The sequence below is a fragment of the Penaeus monodon genome, chromosome 29, assembly GCF_015228065.2.
Source record: "Penaeus monodon isolate SGIC_2016 chromosome 29, NSTDA_Pmon_1, whole genome shotgun sequence".
In the NCBI taxonomy this organism is placed as follows: Eukaryota; Metazoa; Arthropoda; class Malacostraca; order Decapoda; family Penaeidae; genus Penaeus; species Penaeus monodon.
In genome coordinates this window covers 33762757-33762999 of record NC_051414.1, presented here as the reverse complement: position 1 = coordinate 33762999, position 243 = coordinate 33762757, and the positions used below count along the sequence as shown (strand labels likewise).

At 53.9% G+C, this 243-nt stretch overlaps 1 protein-coding gene across 1 annotated transcript in view; it reads left to right on the top strand.

Annotated features, from left to right (window-relative positions):
• The window catches only part of LOC119592189 (glutaminase liver isoform, mitochondrial-like), a gene marked incomplete at its 3' end in the record, with an annotated part of 133529 nt that overhangs the window by 35809 nt on the left and 97477 nt on the right, over positions 1-243 (top strand).

Below are 243 nucleotides of genomic sequence, written 5' to 3'. Positions count from 1 at the left end.
CTTTTGTTGTTGCTGTTTTTTCTAAGCAACGGGAGATAAAATTACACGCCCTCGAGCTGTTTGTCCGGAGCCGAGGTCCCCGAGAGCGCCGTGCGGGTCGGGCCAGCAGCGGCCGTCAACAAACACCCACGCGACACTTTGGGCCGCCCTACGGTGTCAGAACGATGCCAAGAGGAAAAAATGGTGTTTACCATACGCAGTGGCTGAGAGCGTGAACAAATGTCATATAACTGTGATCCCCTA